Source organism: Ursus maritimus, unplaced genomic scaffold, assembly GCF_017311325.1.
Source record: "Ursus maritimus isolate PB19 unplaced genomic scaffold, ASM1731132v1 scaffold_19, whole genome shotgun sequence".
Classification (NCBI taxonomy): domain Eukaryota; kingdom Metazoa; phylum Chordata; class Mammalia; order Carnivora; family Ursidae; genus Ursus; species Ursus maritimus.
The window spans coordinates 24,556,017-24,576,235 of NW_024424341.1; the positions used below are offsets into that span (position 1 = coordinate 24,556,017).

The 20,219-nt window shown below is 41.5% G+C and overlaps 1 protein-coding gene and 1 pseudogene across 1 annotated transcript in view; one reads left to right on the top strand and one right to left on the bottom strand.

Annotated features, from left to right (window-relative positions):
• Nucleotides 1-20,219, top strand: part of WWP2 (WW domain containing E3 ubiquitin protein ligase 2) — a 142,690-nt gene that overhangs the window by 36,319 nt on the left and 86,152 nt on the right. The gene's annotated exons all lie outside the window — the stretch shown is intronic.
• LOC103673606 lies at nucleotides 6,660-8,838 on the bottom strand (annotated as a pseudogene).

The following is a 20,219-nucleotide window of genomic DNA, read 5'->3' on the forward strand; positions in this document are numbered from 1 at the left end:
GCGCCCCTCTTTTGGGTTTTCTTGGTAGACATGTATGTGGTTTCCAAGATTGATAATTTCGCTCATATTAGGAGATAATTACACTTCTTTTCCTTGTTAGTTGCTTTGCATACAACTTCCTGTTTTAGTGGTGATGGAGTGGGTATCCCACCCTGTCTGGTAACCATGCTCCAAATGACTCTTTGCTGGGTGTAAATTGGGTGTTAGTAACCTCTTCTTTTCCTCCCCTGCTTGGTTTATTAATCACTGTTTCTTTTTTTTTTTATCAGGAAGGGTGTTGAATTTTTGTCAAATATCTTTTATGTAGCTATGGGGGTTGGAGTCTGGATGGTGCAGTTGGTTGAGCCTCGCACTCTTGGTGTCTGCTCAGGTTGTAATCTCAGGGCTGTGAGATAGGGTTCAGGGCTCTGGGCTCAGCGTGGAGTCCACTTCAGATTCTCTCTCCCTCTCCCTCACCCCCTCCCGCTCATGCTCTCTCTCTCTCTCTAAAATAAATAAATAAATCTTTTTTTAAAAAAAGGTAACTATTGAAATAATTAAATGATTTTTCTTCTTTCTATTTCTTATATTGGCTGCCTAAAAGTGACAATCTTTAAATTTCTAGAATATACTCAATTGCTCATGTTGGATTATTCCTTGAAAATTTTGTTGGAGTTGCTTGTTAATATTTTATTTGGGGTTTTTCCATCTATATTCATAAGTGGCATTTGTCTGTAGTTTTGTACTATTTTTGTCAGCTTTGGAATCGAGGCTTAGCTAATTTTATAAAGTAAATTGAAGCTCTTTCCAACTTCGGGAACAGACTCTATAACATGGGAATTATCTGTTCCATGAGTGCAGGAAAGAGCTCACCCGTAAAACCAGCTGGGTCTGGCTGCTTTCTCTGAAATAATTCTTTGATGACTTTTTCAGTTTTTTACCCCATAATGATTGGTTTGTTCAGCTTTTCTGATTCATCTTGCATTGGTTTTGTTAATTCAAATTTTCTGAGAAAAATTGTTTCATGAGATTTTTCAAATTTATTAGTATAAAGATTTTAAATTGTATTCTCATTTAAAAAATGTTCTTAATTTTTCCCACTTAAAATTTTTGGTATTTGTTCCCAATTTTTTTCTTGACTAGTGTAAGCATTTTTTTTTTTTTTAACTTTTGCTCTTTATTTTTCACAAGACTACTTGGATTTATCAATTATACCATATTTTCTAGTATTTCCATTTTTAACTTTAACTTTTTCAACTATTTGCCCTAGATCTGTTTTTTTTTTAATCCAGTCAGTTGGTCATTTATAGCTTTTTGAGTTGAAAGCTTATAGTGCATTTATTTTTGTCTTATTTAATGATGAAAACATTCATGCTTTAAACTTGGCTTTGATTTTTTTTCCCGTGGGTATTCACATTTTTTTCTTTCAAAGAAAAGTGCACAAACCTTAAGTGATATAGTTCAATGAATGTTTACATATGTTCACATCAGTGTAATCACTACTCAGATCAAGATACAGAACATTTCTAGGCTCCCAGAAGATTCCCACATCCCTGTTAGTCAATATCCCTCTGCCCACCCTGAGATAACCACTATTCTGACTTCGATCACTATTGGTTAGTTTTGCCTATTCTTGAATTTTTATCAGTGAAATCATACAGTACATTTTCTTGTCCTGGCTCATCATTGTATCTGTGAGAGTCTCCCATGCTTTTGCATGTAATACTGATTTATTTTTTATAGTGCTGAAGATTCCTATAATAGGACTATACCACAGTTTATTGTTTAATCTCCTGTTGGTGGACATTGGGGCTGTTTTCCAGTTTGGGGCCGTCATGAGCAAAGTTGCTGTGCAATTACAAAATACTTGTATTTTGGAAGACATATACATATATTTCTATTGAGTATACACACACACACATACATATATATATATATGTATATATATATATCTAGGGCCCTTAGTTCACAGAGTGGATGTATGTTTAGCTTCGGTAGATCCTGTCCAACAGTCTTCTAGTGGCAAATCCATACCTGTTGCTGTGTTCTGCTCCTTGTTTGTAATTGCTGTTGCGGTTTTTCTCTTTGAGCCCGGAGTGATTCAGAAGGATGTTTTCTCTGTTTCCCAGGGCTTATGTTGTGTGTGACAGTCGCTGCAGCTCCTTCCGCTCTGGCCAGCACCAGACTTAGCATTTTGAGTGCGTCGCTGGGTGGAGGAGTGAGGCATATCAGATCCAAATCTGATGGAAAATGTGGGTTGTAGTAGGGCATTGGACTGTTTTTCCGTAGAAAAAGAAATCTAGGATGACAATGGCATAGACAAGATACATAACATTCGAGCCGTGTTTTGGAAAACCTTCTATTTAGAGCAAGGCTGTTTCTGGTGGTTACAGATCTTTTGCATAGAAAAGTGGTTAAGAACATGTAGATTCCAGAGTCTGACTACCTGGGTTTGAATGCTGATTCCACCAGCTTTGTGATGTCGGACAAATCAGCTCACTTCCCTGTGCTTCTCTTTCCTGATCTGTAAAATGTTATTTGGAGATTAAATAAGCTAAAATTAGTGCCTGACACATGTGAGTACAACACAAGTAGTAGCAGTGGTAGCATTAATGGTGATTCTGCCTTCTTGATTCTTTCCTTCCCAAAACTGTAGAGTTTCAAATCCTCGAGATGGTGGCAGAGACCCTGTTTCTGGATGTAGGACCTCCTTGCCTAAATGGGAGGCAGCCCCGAGGTGGTTCCAAGGGAGAGTTCTAAGCCCGGACAAATGCAAAGTCTTGCAGGGTGCAGAGTGGAGAGGCTGTCATTAACATGAGCTATTTCAGCTCCAGGGTCTTGGCACCTGCATTCCTTGGGGAGCTGCTAAGCTGGGAATGTGTCCAGAGTGGTGTGTTAAGTATGAATATGGTTACGTAGGCTAGTAGGTCACAGCATGTTAGGTGACTCCTTTCACTCTGTCCTGGTCTTCCCGAAACAGCTTTTCCTGGGAAAAGGCCCAAGGGGTAGCGCCCGTCCTGCCTGGTGTTTTTCTGCGCCACGCAACACAATTCCTTCCTTCATTCGCTGCCTTGTTGTCTCCTGGGTGGACTTGAAAGTTGACTGGAAAACTCAGCTGGTGTGTTATGCCTCCCTCTGGCAGAAGGATGCGATGGTGGAGAGCTTTGCTCGAGTCCTGCAGTGGCGTGAGGATCAGCCTTGGCTGACTTTCTGCAGGGGCATTGACCTGGCTGTGGCTGGAAGAAGTACTTGACTCGAAGGACTGGTTTGGCTCTTAAGGATGGTTCTAGTCTTCTCTGTATGGAAGCCAGATGTTGGGGTTGAATATTGATTTTTAAAAACCTTTTTATTAGGGGCGTTTTCAAGCAGAATGCACATCACCCAGCTTCGGTAGTTATTAGCATATGTTTCATCTGTATCCGCCCACTGGATGATCTTGATTTCTTTCTAAATTGGTAGCAGGGAGGATGTAAGACTTGATTGATTTTCTCTTGTAGTTCCCTGCTCCTGCAGCTGTGGCCTCATTAACACTGCAGATCTTGGCATTCCCAGATTGTCCTCCTTGCTAGGAGGGAGACATATCTTGAAGTAGATTTAAAAAAAAAAATTCCCTATTTTAAAATAATTTCAAATTCAGAGACAAGTTACAAGGATGGAACAAGGAATTCCCCTATACCCTGCACCCAACTGTTAATATTTTGATACATTTGCTTTGATATTGTCTCCGTCTATACATACAATTATAATCATTTTCTGATTCATTATAAGTTACCAACTTTGTGCTTATTTTTCAAATGCTCAATACATGTTATTTATTATTTTGCCACACTATTATATTGCTATTATTATATTCCATGCATATATCATTCTTTTTAAAAAATTTATTTTATTTGAATTCAATTAATTAACATATGGTATACTATTAGTTTCAGAGGTAGAGTTCAGTGATGCATCAGTTGCATAGAACACCCAGTGCTCATTACATCACATGTCCTTCTTAATGCCCATCACCCAGTTACCCCATCCCCCACCCCCCTCCCCTCCAGCAACCCTCAGTTTGTTTCCTATAGTTAAGAGTCTCTTATGGTTTGCCTTCCTCTTGGATTTCATCTTATTTTATTTTTCCCTCCCCTCCCCTATGATCCTCTGTTTTGTTTCTTAAATTCCATATATGAGTGAAATCATATGATAATTGTCTTTCTCTGATTGACCTATTTCACTTAGCATAATACCCTCTAGTTCCATCTGTGTCATTGCAAATGGTAAGATTTCTTTTTTTTTTTTTTTTTGGTGGCTGAGTAATATTCTTTTGTATGTATATACCACATCTTTCTTCATTCATCTGTCGATGGACATCTGGGCTCTTTCCATAGTTTGACTGTTGTGGACATTGCTGCTATAAACATTGGGGGAACCACGTACTTCTTTGTCCCTAGTACTTAAGTGTCTATTTTTTTATTTTATTTATTTTATTTTTTTTTTAAATTTTATTTATTTTAAAGATTTTATTTATTTATGTGACAGAGAGACAGCCAGTGAGAGAAGGAACACAGCAGGCAAGTGAGAGAGGAAGAAGCAGGCTCCCAGCAGAGGAGCCTGATGTGGGACTCGATCCCAGAACGCCGGGATCACGCCCTGAGCCGAAGGCAGACGCTTTAATGACTGCGCTACCCAGGCGCCCCTTAAGTGTCTATTTTTTAAGAAGAAGGATGTTTTCTTACCTAACCACTGTACAATTAAATCAAGAAATATAACATTTTTACGGTATTGTTACCTAATTTATATTTTCTAATTGTGGCAAAAATGCACTTCAAGTGATTTTTCTGCATGATCCAGGCTCCCTGTGTGCAAAATTATGCATTGCATTTGGTTGTCATGTCTCCTTAAGTCTGGGATTAGTTCCTCAGCCTGTTTTTGTCTTTTATGACACTGTCATTGTTGAGGAGTTCAGGCCAGTCTTTTTGTAGAATCCTCTCAGTTTGGCTCTGTCTGATTTTCCTCAGGATTAGATTCAGGGTATGTATTTTTGGCATGATATTGTGTCCTTCGCAGTGCAGATTATCAGGAGGCACATGACTCAGTGTGTTTCACTGTTAATGATGTTAACTGTGATCATTTGGTTAAAGTGGTGTCTGCCAGGTTCTCCATGGTAAAATGACTGTTTTCTTTTTATAACTGAAAAGTAATTTATGGGTAGGTATAATACTTTGCGATTATGTAAATATTTGTCCCTTGTCACACCTTCACCTATTTGTTTGTCATTCATGAATGGTTTTTTCTGAATCAATTACTACTATGATCGTTGCAAAATTTTCCCCCAGTTTTCTTATTCCCTGTGCATTTATTAGTTGCTGTACTATTGCAAGGAAGAACATCTCCTTTTCTTTTAGGCATGTAGGTTTGCATCATCAGTCTCAACTCATGGATTCTTATTTCATTCAGTGGGTTATAATTTATTTCTCCCGTTATTTTGATGCTCACATTATCCCTGGGTTGGCCAGTGGGTGTCTCTTCAGACTTGCTCCTGTATCCTTGTGATATGTGCTCCATCATATATTATTTTCCAAATGTGTTCCAATGTAGATAGAATTTACTATATTATAAAGGTTGCATTGAAAATCAGAAAAGGTGAACAAATGGCATTAGGACCATCAACTAACCAAGTGCCTTTCCAGGTATGGTCCCCAGGCTAGCAACATGGGCATCACTTGGAAACATATTAGAAATGTAAATTTTGGGGTACCTGGGTGGCTCAGTTAGTTAAGCATTTACCTTCAGCCCATGTCATGATCCCAGGGCCCTGGATTGACCCCTGCGTCAGGCTCCTTCCTCAGCAGGGAAACTGCTTCTCCCTCTCCCTCTGCCTGTCCACCCGGCTCATGTTCTCTCTCTCAAATAAATAAATAAAATCTTAAAAAAAAATGTAAATTCTGAGTCTGCATCCCAAACCTGAAGAATCAGAAATTCTGGTGGTGGGGCCCAGCAATATCTCTTAACAGATTTTCCAGGGAATTCTGATGTACACTCAAGTCTAAGAACCACAAAACTAACTGCTTGGGAAAAAAATAAAGCTAGATACCTTCCCTATACTGATATTTGTGACAGTGTTCTTCCTTCCTTTCTTTCTTTCTTTCTTTCTTTCTTTCTTTCTTTCTTTCTTTCTTTCTTTCTTTCCTTCCTTTCCTTCCTTTCCTTCCTTTCCTTCCTTTCCTTCCTTTCCTTCCTTTCCTTCCTTTCCTTCCTTTCCTTCCTTTCCTTTCCTTTCCTTTCCTTTCCTTTCCTTTCCTTTCCTTTCCTTTCCTTTCCTTTCTTTTCTTTTCTTTTCTTTTCTTTTCTTTTCTTTTCTTTTCTTTTCTTTTCTTTTCTTTTCTTTTCTTTTCTTTTCTTTCGCACCTGGGTGGCTCGGTCAGTGAAGTATCTGCCTTTGGCTCAGGTCATGATCCTGTCAGGGTCCTGGGATTGAGTCCCCCCTCGGCTCCTTCCGCAGCAGGGAGCCTGCTTCTCCCTCTCCCTCTGCCACTCCCCCTGCTTGTGCAGGTCTCTTTCTCTCTCTCTCAAATAAATAAATAAATCTTTTAAAAAATGATTTTTAATTTTAAGTAATCTCTATACCCAGTGTGGGGCTTGAACTTAAAACCCCAAGATCAGGAGTCACATGCTGTACCAACTGAGCCAGCCAGGAGTCCCGTGACAGTTTTCTTTATTTAGTTTTTAAAATATTTAACCCTTTAATCAATCGAGAGTTTATTTTGATATATTATGTGAGATAGGGATCTAGTATTTTTTCCTAAGAGTTTTACACAGTCTCACTGTTTTCTTTGGAGGGAGTGTCAGCCTCAGGTTGGACATATCTCATCTCACTGCTCTTCTTCTTCAAAACTTTCTTTGGCTCTTGATTATTCATTTTTTTCTGACAGACTTCATACCTGTCAATACAGCTATCTAGCTCGCTCCCTGTGCACATGTATATACACAGATGTGTAAATATCTATTTCTGTGTCTACGTATTAAACACCATGAGATCATAATGAAACCTCCATTTCTAGTTCAGTCCCACAGGGTTCTTCCTAACTTTCTTCCCATATGAGAGCTCTGGCTCTCAGTATCATCCATGTATTTACTCATTACCTCTATTCTACAAGGCACACAAGGTGTTTTGAGAGTTGCTGTACCCACACCACTGTGAAAAGTGAAGTAGACTTTGAAAAGCCCCTTGCTTATGCTCTCTCCATTTTCTATGCCTGTCTCTTTTCTTTGCCCATGTGTGTCAAAAAAAAAAAAAAAAAAAGAAAAGAAAGCAAACAGCTCCCTATTTTTTAAAAAATCTTATAAGCAGAGGGTTGTTTTGGCACTTTCCATTTTGAGAACAGATAGGCCAGTCATGAGGGGTGCACCACCTCCATCACTCTTCCGTAAGGATGGAGTGTTCTGGTGGGTGGGCTCTGCATCTCAAGGAGGCATGCCTGACAGACAGTGCGTGCATTTATTTTAAAGTAAACACAGTGCTGTTTTTCCAGTTTTTCAACTGAAAGATAAATAAAACTACTAATCCTTGGAACTTGAATCAGAGGGAGAAGAGAGAAAATGAAAAAGAAATTGCTCTACAGTTAAAAACAATTTTACATTTATTTTTAAAATTAATTTATTTTTTTGGTTCCCAAGTTTTATTCGAGAACTCATACAAAATATTCCAGGTAAATGAGGCTTAATCCTCCTCTTCCTTGTTTTCCTCGTCCTGGTTTATCTGGGAGTAACTAAGTTCATAACTCTTCGCTGTTAGCAGCTACGCGCAACCAATCACGTAAATTATTCTTTTTCAAATATTTTTTGGTTAGGTATCTCAAATACCTTTTGGAGAAATGCACTGTAGAAGTTACAGTAATCTTGCTGTCGCTCTTCCTTGCAGTGGTTACAACCCTTCCACTGGGATCCCAGCTTTGTCATTCACTTTGATTCTCTCTTAAAGAAACTGCTCAAAATTGGCAGCATCCATGCTTCCATCTCCTATGTATGTATGTGTGTATGTACATATGTACTGTCTACACCCAACATGGGGCTCATACAGCCCCGAGATCAAGGGTCGCTTACTCTTCCGACTGAGCCAGCCAGGTGCCCCCATGATTCCATCTTCTTTTTTTTTTTTTAAAGATTTTATTTATTTATTTGACAGAGAGATAGAGACACCCAGCGAGAGAGGGAACACAAGCAGGGGGAGTGGGAGAGGAAGAAGCAGGCTCCCAGCGGAGGAGCCTGATGTGGGGCTCGATCCCAGAACTCCAGGATCACGCCCTGAGCCGAAGGCAGACGCTTAATGACTGAGCCACCCAGGCGCCCCCCCATGATTCCATCTTCTATAGGGTGGGTGCCTTCAAGGGTGAACTAAAGAACTTGCTTCTTTTTTGTGCCCCCCCCCCCCAGCTTTATCACAGGGGCCATGGCAGCAGCTGAAGCAGAAAGACAAAAACAATTTTACATTTAAATTTATAAAGTTGTTCACTACTTCTTAAACTTGAGGAGGAAGTGGCAAGGGACAAAGGGAAATGCAGTGTGTGACAGTCCTGCAAGCTGATAGGGAGATCTTACTTAGGACATAGCTACAAGCTCCAGTCAGTGTCTTGAACAGGCCTGATGGTAGAAATGGCCAAAGCAGTCCTGCATAGCCAATTATTTTTAAACCTGGTAAACAAACGAGACCTAGTTTTTTCAGTTTTGCGGAATGCTTACAGAAAATTTCTGAGAATTTTGTCTTGTTCCCCAAATTGAAAATATTATTATTTTTTTCTGATTATAAACATAATACATGCCTCTAAAACTGAAAATATTGTTGTTTTTCTTCTTAGGATTTTCATGCTTATTGGAAAAAAAAGATAAAAACCATTCCTTTTTTTTTTTTTTAAAGATTCTATTTGAGAGAGAGAAAGAGAGAGCATGAACGGGTTAGGGGGGAGGGCAGAGGGAGAGAGAGAAGCAGACTCCCCACTGAGCAAGGAGCCTGATGTGGGGCTCGATCTTAGGACCCCAGGATCATGACCTGAGCCAAAGGCAGATGCTTAATCAACTGAGCCAGCTAGGCACCCCAAAAAACCCCATTCTGAATTGCTTTAGTGTGTATCAGTCATTGTTTTGAATTCTTGAAATACGTATATTAAAATTTACTTAATCCTCCTATGTACCTGTGAGATGGATAGTATTGCCCTCCCCTTAGATGAGGAAATAGGTAGATGTTGTTATGTAACTTTTCCAAGGCTACACAGTAGGTGGTGGCAGAACAGGGATTTGGACTTTTTGGTCCTAGAGCTTCTCTTCATCTACTGCCTTCCAATGAGGGAGAAGGTTAAAATCACTTAAAATTTTATTGTTCAGAGCTAACCCCATAAATCCTTTGTTACATATCCACTTAGATTTTGGGATGGTATGTAAATTATATATGTGTAACTTTTTTTTCCAAAATGGAAACTGACTATGCAGATTGCTTTGTAACTTTTTTCGCCCAGTTTTTTCTTTTTTTATCTCAATGAAACAAAACCATATTTAATGGCTGCAGTAGCAGTTTTCTTGGAATGAATACACCATAATTTAACCAATCTCCTATTGTTGGCCATTTCTACTCTTTCACTGTTGCAAGCCAGACTTTTTGGTCAATTCTTATAAAGAGAGCTCTGTGCTGCGTTTTTTTCTTAAGGTAGTAAATTCCTAGGCATGTAATTGCTGGGTCAAAGGGCGGGCGAGTTTCAGGGTTTTTGATGCCTGCTGCCTGGGTCTGCTGCACAGCCTGGGCCAATTCACATGCTCACCGATTCATGCTTCTGTACTTGTTCCTCTTTCCATCTCTTGTCTTTTGTCCTCTCTCCTCCTCTTCTTGGGAAACTTCCAGGGAGGTTTCTGTCTTCCTTGCCCTGAGTCACGTGCCTCAGTCACCTCCCTGTTGCGAAATCCAGCGGTCAGCTCTTATCCTCAGTTTGCTTGCCTGACTGATGGGATATTATGAGTCGATCCCTCCTCTCGACCTTCTGTTTGCACTTGGTTTTCCGGACACCACACCCGACTGGTTTTCTGTCTGTCTTGCTGGCCACTCCTGTTCGGTCGTTTTTGTTGGTTTACTCCTCGCCAGTCTGGAAACATCGGGATGCCCCAGGTTGGCTTAGTCCTGCCTCCACTTGTCCATTTACACCCCCACCTTTCAAGATCTCATCTAGCCTCATGGCTTTCAGTTTGGTCTGAACACGTGTGACTTGCAGCCTGGACACACTCTCCCATGTGTTTCTGGATGTCTAATTAACATCTTCAAATTAACAAGTTAAAAGCCAAGCTCCCTGCTTTCCCACAGCTTCCTCCGTCTCAGGCAGTGGTGATTCAGTCTTGCTCGGGCTTAGAACCTTGGTGTCTTCCTTGATGCCACTCTTTCTTCCTGTTAGAACCCACGTCCAGTCAGCATGTCCCATCTGTGTTACCCTTGAGATGTGTTCGAGGCGCTGACCATTTCTCACCATGACTGCTGTCATCACCCATGTCCAGATCCGTCTTTGTAGCTATCAGGAGGCCTTTGTCTATCTCCCTGCATCAGCCTTTGTCTCCCTACAGGGCACTTTTGAATCCAGCAACCAGAATAACCCAAACTGTGAGCCAAATCATATCACTCCCACAGTGGTTGCCCATTGCGCTAATAGTAAAAACTCAAAGCCTCCCCTAATGGCCTAAAAGGCCCTCTCTGATCTTCATGTCACTCCTCTGTTATCTCAGCCATTCTCCCCTCTGCAGGCAGGTGCCCCAATACAGTGATTTTTTAAAAATTTTACCAAGTTATACAACATTCCCATGACCTTTTCCATCACCCCAATAAGATCTCTTATGCCCACTTACCATTAATTTCTGTTTCCACCCCCAGCTTCTGGCAAACACAAATCTACCTTCTGTGTCTGTTGATTTGCCTTTTCTGGACATTTTGTACAAATGGAATCATATAATATGTGGCCTTGGGGCGCCTGGGTGGCTCAGTCATTAAGCGTCTGCCTTCGGCTTAGGGCATGATCCCGGGGTCCTGGGATCGAGCCCCGTATCAGCCTTCCTGCTCCGCTGGAGCCTGCTTCTTCCTCTCCCACTCCCCCTGCTTGTGTTCCCTCTCTTGCTGGCTGTCTCTCTCTCTGTCAAATAAATAAAATCTTAAAAAAAAAAAAAAATATATATATATGTATATATATATATAAAAAATATGTGGCCTTGACCAAATGGTCTTAACTGCAATTCCTCCCTACCCACATCCCCTGTTCCTTTCTCTGCTTTATTTTCTTTTTAGCAGTATCCCCATATAATACGATATATTTGGTTTATCTCACTCGTTGCTCTCCCCAACTAGAATATGAGTTTCACAGGGCAGGCATTATTTGATTTTTGTTCATTCTTGGGCATCCCTTCACCCCGTGCCTAGAACACAAGACGCTAATATGTGTGTATAAAATATAATATATAATTACGTATATATAAAATATATGTGGTATATTTTATATATACTTAATTAGATTAGTTAGATGAACATCTTTTGTTGTGACTTTGGTTTTTGTGGCCAGTGTCATGGCTTACCTCTGAGGCAGAGGTGGGGCCAGGGTAGTACCGGGTGCCTGCTCTGGGGAGGCATCAGGCTGAATCCGTCCCAGCCTCCAAATGCAAGCCTTTGTTTCCTTTTACCCCAGTCTGGTTGCAGTTACATCAGTGACTACTGTTTTCTTGATTGGCACCAGATGCCAGGCATTGGGATTTAAAACCATCTTTAATAGTCTCTAAAAAGCTCTCTGTGTGTTGCTTTCCATCATCTGCACCTCAGGCAGATATGGCCAAGCCAGAACCTCAAGGAATTCCCAAAGAAGCCAAAAGCAACCCCCTCCCCCAACCCCACGTCCCCAGCTTCTCAGAGTTACAGCCGGGCCCAGTTCGTGGCTTTGGTGTCAGTGGAGAGCTGTTTGAAAGAAAAGGTCCTTTTAGCCAGAAGTCTCAAAAGTAAACACACAGGCCCCTGCAATGAATGTTAAAACAGACCTGCTTTCTGTGTCACCAGCAGAGAGGTTGCCTTGTGAAACCTCACTTGAAGAAAGGAGAAAAGCTTTCTGTCAGGAATCTCTTCTCCTGTACGTGGCCGCCTCGGCGTAGCGTGGGGTTTACTGCTGCCTCTGGAGTGTTCTGTAAGCCTATCGGTTTTGGAAGCCTGGGAGCATGTATTGAACCAAGAATGATTTTACCCCTCGAAACACGAATGCCGGCTGAGGCTGTTCCCCTTTCTCTTTTTCTAGAGGTATATTGTGACCTTTTTGCATTTTAGTCCGTAGTAGGTGGTCAAGGCATTTTGCCGTCCATCTTGTTTTTTTCCATTTTAGATGTAAGGATTTCTCAGCGTTGGAGCAGGGTTTTGTATGAGTAGAAACCTGCACTCTAGGACATTTTCTTAGGATTGCAAGACCTGCCTGGAGCAGAGGGTGGGTATGAAGTTTACTTACCAGCATTCACATGGAAAATTCTTACCTTCAGCTCTGGGCAAGATGCTAGAGAAGTGGAATGAACAAGGTGCTGTCTTGGAATTTAAGATCTAGAGAGGAAAATGGTCAGACGTTAAGCAGGTCAGTGAAAGACACTAGTCCAGTGGTGACAGATGTGATGGAGGGAAGTACGAGGTGCTCTGGGACTATTTCACTGAGGACTTCACCTATTCTGAGGTTGGGGGTATCAAGGAAGGCTTCCCTGGGGAGGTGACACAAGGACTCCAGGGGATGCAAAGGGATGCCTAGGTCGATAGGAGAAAAGCATTTCAGGCTGGGGGAACACGTGGGAAGCTTTGAGGCAGGAATGGGCTTGGTGCAGTCAAGTCACACAGAGATGGCCCTTGGGGCCAGCCAGGCCTCATGAGTGAGAGCTGTTCAAGATTATGACCAAAAAATGGCAGGGAGGAGGCACTGGCCAATAGAAATATATTGTAAGCCTGCGTATGTAATTTAAAATTCTCTAATAGCCACATTTAAAAAAGTGAGGACCAAAACAAACAGGTGGAATTAATTTTAATAATATATTTTATTTAGTCTAATATATCCCAAATATTATCATTTCAATATAACCAGTATAAAGAAAGCTATTACTGAAATATTTTTGCATTCTTTTTTGTGTGCCTGTCATGTGTTTGAAATCTGGTGTGTCATTTTACACTTCTAGCACATCTCTATGTGGACCGGCCACATTTCTACTGCTCTGTGGCCACGTATGGCTTGGGGCACCCACTTTGGACAGTGCAGGCCTGGAGGTTGTTACTCAAGGAAGACTTGGGAAACTTTCTCCTAAATTAGGTTGTTAGTGTAGGACTGTACTGTTTGTACAGTTCTAGAAACTTCTCTCATTCCTTGTAAGCCTGCCCCACAGAGGTGTAGTGCCCCGTCGTAGAGGACCTGCACTGTTTTTAATCAGCCGCGTAGCATTCAACTTCTAAACTGACAGCTGTTATAGGCCTGAAATGATGGCCTTGCGGAGAGCCCAGAATCAGTGATAGGAAAATGAGACTGTTGCCTGGATATGAGCTGTTTCCTTCCTTTTGCCAAACCAAACCAAACCAAACCAACCTCCCCCCCCCCAAAACATTTCATCTGATGTGCAGGCCTCTACTTTGCACCAGTTCCTTGAGAACAGCTTCTGCCCAGTTGTCCATTCCAGCCTCCCAGGTTCTCCCAGGGGAGGCGCTGCCGCTGCTGGGAGAGTGTTAAGCTCAAATGTCATTTATCTCATTTGAATGTATTATTTTCCCTTTTCCTTCAGTCTTGCAGGATGCTAGGAGTATTTTTCTTAGAGTAGGAGACTTACTCTTGTCAGAGAGTGGTGTGTCGGGAAGGAAAGCGATAGTGCACCCGAGCACGGATGCTGCAATTAGATGGTGGCCGTTAGGCCACTGGAGGTACAGAGTGGAGATCTTCACCTGTTGTCAGGCCTGGCCTGGGGGATGCTGTTTATGACATAAGGACAGCACAGGTTATGATGTCTGTGGGCTTCCTTCCCTCCCTCTCTCTTCCTTCTTCCTTCTCTTCATTAATTAGTGTTAATTTATACGTACATTACATACGTTCATTCTCGTGGAGGGGCGCATTACAGTCAAGGCTGAATTCACCTTGAACATGCCTCTTCCTCGGTCTGAAAAGGCCCCCAAATGGATAGATTGCTTCTGTATATGTTTTTAAAGATTCATGGAACACATTAAGTGAAAAATCAAAGGTTACGACTTGTCTCGGATGAAGTTGGTTTTGTAGTTTGTCTATGTGTATTTGTGCTACCGCTTGCAGGTTTGATGACTTCATACAAAGGTGGCAGCCATGAGTTATATCCTGGGAAAGGGATTTGGAACGTGTGTATTTTTGGGGTAGGTGTCACATTTTGCATATCTGTATTGTTTGCAATTTTTAAAAAAGATTTATTTATTTATTTTAGAGAGGGAGGGAGAGAGAGAGAGCATGAGTGGGAGGGGCAGAGGGAGAGGGAGAGAGACTCTCACACAGACTCTGCACTGAGCATAGAGCTCAACGCAGAGCTCGATCTCACAGCGCTGAGGTCATGACCTGAGCCGAAACCAAGAGTCCAACGCTTAACCAACTGTGCCTCCCAGGTGCCCCACTTCAATTTTTCATAATGAGCATGCTGTTGTTATTTTTTTAAAGTTAATATTATTTATTGTGAGGGCAATATTTTGTAGCATAAATGGGACATTTTGAAAAACTTTTTCTGATAGAAAGTAACAAACACCCCAGTGGTCATAGCAGCATTGTCCACAATAGCTAAATCGTGGAAGGAGCCAAGGTGCCCTTCAACAGATGACTGGGTTAAGAAGATGTGGTCCATATATGCAATGGAATATTACTCAGCCATCAAAAAGAACGATTTCTCAACATTTGCTGCAACATGGACGGGACTGGAGGAGATCATGCTAAAAGAAATAAGTCAAGCAGAGAAAGACAATTATATGGTTTCACTCATTTATGGAACATAAGAAGTAGGAAGAACGGTAGGAGAAGAAAGGGAAGAAGAAAGGGGGGGTAAACAGAAGGGGGAATGAACCATGAGAGACTATGGACTCTGGGAAGAAAATTAAGGGCTTCAGAGGGGGGGGGAATGGGACAGGCTGGTGATGGGTATTAAGGAGGGCATGTATTGCATGGTGCACTGGGTGTTATACGCAAGTAATGAAATATGGAACTTTACATCAAAAACTAGGGATGTACTGTATGGTGACTAACATAATATAATAAAAATATTATTATTAAAAAAATAAAAAATAAAAATAAATAAAAGCAAAAAAAAAAAAAAAGAAAGTAACAAACATAAATAAAAGACAGAGCAGTATAATGAACCATCCCATACTTGTTACCCACTTTTAAGAAGGATCAGCACATGTCAGGTTGTCTTTTGCCTCCAGACCCGACTTTTTTGGGGGAGTATTTGAAAGCAATTCATAGGCATCCTGTCATTTCATTTCTAAACACTTCCATGTACGTGTCTAACTGATAGGTAAATTAAGAAAAAAAAGTGTCCACTATGCAGATAATGGAAATTTAAGAAATAAAAGCTTTGTTTCATAATCTTACTCTTCAAACAGAACTTACTATTTCTCTCTGGTTCATTTATTTCTTTGTCCCTTTACATATTTATTTTTATAGGATTTTAATAATAGGGTACATTCTACAAGTTCTTTTTTTAACTCAGCATATGTAGTGTCAATACTTTTTCATATTCTTGTACACTTTTCATAATCAATAATCCATATCTTCATTGTGGCATAGCATTTCACTCATCTGACATTATAATTTTTAAAAAGCAGTTGTTTACAAAGGAGATTGTGTGTGTGTGTGTGTGTGAAATGATTACCACAAGTTTAGTTAACTTTCATCACCTCAAACAGATACAAAAAGAAAAAGAGAAAATGTGTGTTTCTCCTGTGATGAGAACTTTTAGAATTTACTTTCTTAGTAACTTTCAAATAGATCAGTGTTAACTGTGGTCACCATGTTGTACGTGACATCCTCAGTCCTGATTTATTTTGTAACTGGAAATTTATAACTGCTGACTTTTTAAATGCAGAATCTCAACTGTGAAAGTTCTCTTCTAGCTGGGCTCCTACATTTTGTATTTAAAGATCATTGAAAAGGAGGTTTGTTCATTGAAAGCCTGCCCCTGCCGTGTTTATAAACATGGCTTTGATCCTGTGCCACCCGGGAGAGGTGGTGTGGCTGCTGAGGTTCCCTGAGGGCACAGAAAATGGATGAGCTGTTAAGGGGGCTCTGGTCTAGGAATCTAGGAATTGCTTTAATGGGCGATGAGGACTTTCCTTCCCGTCAGGGGCGACGAGCTCTAATGACAAGGCAGCAGTAACTCGTGTGGACTGATAGTTTATTCTGAAGACCTGACTTTCCCAGATTTGTATTTATTCCTCCTGAATCACTTAAAAAATTTAAAAATATGCTACAGCTTGACATACAGTGAGATTTACCAAGATAGACGAGGCCTTTTGTATCTTGTGTTAAAAGGACCTTCAGTTGGTTCAAGAGAGACTTGAGAGACTGTCTGTAGTGTACCTTATTCGGTGGATGACTGTGATGAACAGCCAGTTCTGAAAAGTGTATGCCTGTGCGCTTTTTTTTTTTTTTAATTGTAAGAAAAGAAAAATGTCTATTCCTGCACGGGCTTTGGCTTTTGGCTTGAATCCAGAGAAATAAGGATGATCATGATTGATACATCTGTCATGTACTGAAATGAGGATGCACGTGCCTAATCCCTCCCTCTTTCCTCTGGTAGGAGAGGAGCTGTCTCTCTTTCTCCTAAGGGTGAACTCTCCATCCATGCTTTGGAGCCCATGTTTCCTGCCTTCTCATTTTGATTTTCTTGCTGCCTCTCTTAACTGTTCTCTGTTTGCAAGGTCGTCTTCATCTGTTTGACTGTTAGCTGAGTTTCCTACCATTCTTCTATGATCACATTCTCATCCATACCTCCTCTTTATGCATAACCACCATGTGTAGGTAACCTATAGATTTGAATCTCCAGCCTAGATCTCTCCTCAGAGCTCCATGCCCACATATTTGACTGTTTTCTTGCTGTCTCCTTGTGGATGTATCAGAAACGTGTCCAAATCTGAACTCATTGCCTCTTTCCCAGACTTGACCCTCTTCTCTTGTTCCATATTTCAATATGTACATCCACCATTTGTCCAGTTAAGTAAGTTAGGAACTGAGGAGTCATCTTCGATACCTGTACCCCTCTTGCGCATTTACTTTGCTAATCTGTTTTCAGCTTCTCTTGGTTTTTACCTTTGCAAGTTTGCCCACCTCTTTCATCTCCGCCTCTACTGCCCTGGTCTTTTCCTTTGGCCTCCTGTCTGCTCTGCCTGTATCTGTCCTTACTTCCCTTCAGTCTTTTCCACACTGCAGACAGAATGATTTTTGAAATCACAAAGCTGATCTTGTCACACCTGGATTATAAACCCATCAGTACCATGCTGCTGCTCTTAGGATAGAGAGGAACTTTTCAACATGGTGGGCCCACAAGGCACTGCAGTGTATGGCCATCACCTGGGTCTTCAACCCCATTTGGATCACATTCCATTCCAGCCCCACTCATCTCTGTTCAGTTTCCTGAGTGCATTTGTGCCACAAGGCCTTTGCACATGGTATTTCCTCTGTCTGAATTGGCCTTCTTCTGCACTCCACCCCACCCTTCATGTGCTGTATGCCTGAAACTTCAGAGCACAGTTGAGCTTTCAGTTCCTCAGGAAATTTTCCCTGGTGCATTGCTGAGGCCAGCTCTCCAGTGCTCATGAGACCGTAGATGTCTTGCATGGAATCTGTTAATACAGTTGCAGTTTTACATTTCTTTGTGACATTATTTAGTTCCGTTTCTCTCAAGTGACTTGTGAGGTTCCTCAATGCAGAGACTTAGTCTATTTTCATTCTTTTTTATAACCCAGCCTCTCGCCCAGTGTCAGACGGGTAGTGGATGCCCAGAAATGCTTCTTGAATGAATGAACAAGAAAGAAAGAGAGAAAATAAAAGTTTACAAACTGGCTTTGTAAAATGAAGCTATTTTCATTTTTAGTGGAGTTAACACAACCCCCATAGACCAAAACTTTGATTTAGAGACCATTGAGGGACTCCCAGCAGCAGCATACAGAAGAGGCTTCAAGGCCAAAGTAGACTCTTCTTGGCACCCTGTGTTCTAGGAAGACCCTGCCAAATCGTCAGTGATGGGGGCCGAGGGGAGGTGGGGTGAAGCCAAGTCAACACTGGTACCCTAACAAGAATTCCAGTGTTTATAATCTGATGGTAGCTTGCTAGGAAAGACTTTCTCTTGTTAGGCTCTGGCTAAGTTTGGAAGCCAAAGAGACATCGTAACGGTAAATCCTGGAAGCCTCTGGCTTCCTTTACTGCAAAGGGAATGTGAAAGAGTGTTCTCTTTAAACCTGGGGTACACTCCAGCCTGTGTGTGTCTGAGTTACAGGGAGCCGGGGAATGGAAAGGAGACTATTTACTCTCTGCCCTTCTGGAATTTCCTCCGGTTCCGTTCCTCTGTGCACCAGTGTTTCACAGCTATGTGTAGAATGAACACTGACCTGTTAATGAATGCCCTGCTTATTTTCACTTTCTTTTGATGGGCCTATGGGATTGAGGGCAGAGGGAGGCAGGAAGAAGGTTTGTTTGTTCCACTGAGCAGCTCCGTTAAGGCCAAATCAATCACATCTTCATCGGGCTTCCGAGACGCTTGACCCGAGAGTACTTAGTCTCCCTTAAAAGTATCTTACTTTTGTGTCCTGTTTTATTTTTCTCAAATTTCCAGGTAAATCTTTACATTTGTATTCTGAATGAGGAAAAAAAAAAAAGAGGAAAGATCTTTAGTAGGCTCCACACCCATCATGGAGCCCAACATGGAGTTTGTGGCGTGCGATCTCACAACCCTGCGATCAACACCAATCAAGTCAGACGCTTAACTGAGCCACCCAGGCACCCCAGGATCTTTCTTTTTAAAAGATATGTGTGTACACGCACATATGTTTTCGTGGTGTGTGAGCAGGAGGGGCAGTGGTGATAGAAGATTCTGAAGTAGAACATTCTTTCACACACTGCAGTGAAATTGTCCAGGCAGGAGTTCTGGATTTCATAACTGAATCCCATTAATAGTGGCACAGTTTGGCAGTTCTGGTTTACATAATTTTCTCTTTTGTTGGAATAAGGAAGGCAACTTCCGTGCCCTATTTATCTATACTTATTAGTACCATATGCAAAAAACATATTAAAAAGTCCAAGTCAAGAAAGGGAAAAAGTAACTCTTAGAAAAATATTACTCATCTTTATTGCACGTAACCGCTCTTCCCAATAGGAAATTATTAACCTGAAGCCACTTGCAAGTCAGAGGCTTTGAAGTAAGGAAAAATGAGAGTAGGAGTTATTCCTGAAGCAGCTTGATTGTAGATTCCCTACCTTTTTGTATTTCAAACTGTATATGTAATGTTGAATTCTTAAAAGTTTTTTAGTTGGTTTCTGTCACTGTTTGTGCCTTAGGTATGCTGGCTTGGGGGAAAAAAAAACGATGATAGAAAATGTCATGCATACGTGAACGAGCCCCCAGGTGCCTGTCATGCGGCTCCACAGCCATCCACGAATGGCCATTCCTGTTTTATCTTTCTTCTTACCCCACCCCCTACTGGTTTGTTTGGTTTTTTGTTTGTTTGTTTGTTTTTTTGAGAGAGAGAGAGGGAGATAACGCGCCTGCAAGTTGGGGAGGGGGAGAGGGAGAGGGAGAGAGAATCTCAAGTGGACTCCCTGCTGAGAGCAGAGCCCGATGCAGGGCTTGATCTCATCACTCTGAGATCATGACCCGAGCCGAAATCAAGAATCCGACGCTTAACCGATTGAGCCATCCAGGTGCCCCTGGTTATTTTTACTTAAAGCCTAGGTGTATTTCATCCACAGATATTTTAGTAGGGAGCTCTAAAAGATAAGGGCTTCAGGGGCGCCTGGGTGGCACAGCGGTTAGGCGTCTGCTTTAGGCTCAGGGCGTGATCCTGGGGTTACGGGATCAAGCCCCACATCAGGCTCCTCCGCTATGAGCCTGCTTCTTCCTCTCCCACTCCCCCTGCTTGTGTTCCCTCTCTCGCTGGCTGTCTCTGTCTCCGTCGAATAAATAAATAAAATCTTAAAAAAAAAAAAAAATAAGGGCTCCCATAATCATAATACCAATTT